The sequence below is a fragment of the Sprattus sprattus genome (assembly GCF_963457725.1).
Source record: "Sprattus sprattus genome assembly, chromosome: 1".
Lineage (NCBI taxonomy): Eukaryota > Metazoa > Chordata > Actinopteri > Clupeiformes > Clupeidae > Sprattus > Sprattus sprattus.
This window is the reverse complement of record NC_137920.1, coordinates 31,755,279-31,756,981: the sequence shown is the minus strand read 5'-3', so window position 1 is coordinate 31,756,981 and position 1,703 is coordinate 31,755,279.

Genomic DNA, 1,703 nt, shown 5'->3' with positions numbered 1-1,703 from the left:
TGTTAAGTGATGGATTTACTATTGAGCCACAGATGTATTCACCCGACTGGCACGCGGGCAGGGTAGGGCAGGACATGGCAGGGAAGGTCAACAGAAACGTAATAGCCCAGAGTGTGTGAATGGCAGTTCTATTTGCAGGAGTGCGATTGGAGAAGGGTATATGTTTAAATATCCGTATTTAAGCTTATGTATAACTTTAAACTGGAACTGCTGAAGTGCAAATAGATATACAATGTACTTGAGAGATTGTCTTCCTCTGCAATGATGGATTATTATTGCACGACCTGAGTCAATATTTCACACTGCAATCTCACCTATGAGAACCTCCCTCTCCCCTTAGCCACACCGCTCTCATTCAGTAAAAATGTGGCCTCCGTTGCCAGTTTTGAACAACCAGGCACTTTCCTCAGAACTAGGCAGGACAAATCAGATGTATCCTGGAAAGAGCTCTGCTGAGGGTGTGCTTATTCAGTGTGTGCACACGTCCATTTAGAGAGTGTCTGTTTGCATAGGAGAGTGTTGTTGTTTGGGTGGGGCTGTTCTGCGGTTTGCCCTCTAATGTGTTTGCCTCTCCCTGTGTATTTTTATATATTTATTTATTGTTTGCATTGGTGAGATGAGTGAGGTGGAAGCACAGGAATGAGCTTATTTGTTTTGTCTTAGGTGACGCGGAGTGACCAAGGGGTTGAACTTGTCAGTGTTGTGCTCTAGATGAAAAGACAGTGGTAGACGGGAGCCAGGTGGCAAGACGTGTGTCCCAGACAGAGAGACTGAAACCTGCCCTGTTGTTGTGGACAGACATTCCAAACACGGCCTGACTCTTCAAACTCACCCCCCTCTCTCTTTCTTTCTCTCTCTCTCTATCTCTCTATATCTCTTTCTCTGTGTCACTCTGTTGCTTTGACATCCTGTTCCACAAGCACTCAGCACCTCTGTATGGTCAGAGTTTAGGTGGTAACTGATCGGGACAGGTGCATGACGAAAGCTGAGGAAGTTAGTCGACTTTTGATGAAAAAAAAAAGCATTATCTATGAAATCAAGGGGAAAAAATGCCTTCACCATGCGTTGGACATAACTTTGTTCACCTTGAAAGATGTTTTAGCATTGCTAAGCCTACACTGATAATCTTATAACGTATGTGAGATAGATAGATAGATAGATGGATAGAGAGAGAGATAAATATATAAATAGATAGATACAGTAGATAGATAGATAGATAGAGAGAGAGAGATAGATAGATAGATAGATAGATATATAAATAGATAGATAGATAGATAGATAGATACAAATGGAGAAAGACAGAGAGATGAGCAGAAAGAGACAGTGAGTGAGATGGATACAAAACATACGCAGAGTGCATTGACTCAAAACAAAGGAATGTGTCCATTAAAAGGGGGTGGTGATTGATTTTTAACGGGCTTCCGCCCAGACGCCAAAACATAATTCCGGAGTGACTACACATAGACGACAGTTTCTCAATTTAACAGCGCACGCCATAAAAACATCCCCTCCGTGTTGCAACAATGCCGTTTAGCAGGTTCACATACAATACCTAGTCTAGTGGTATTCTAGCAGGATACTGTTTTGGAATTATTTCTGTAAAAATGGCAGGCGCGCTAATCTGTACTGTGTTCTGCAAGGTGCCACTGTGACTAAGCCCGCAATCACTAACATCAGATTACTCACTAGAAAGTTGTTTAAAA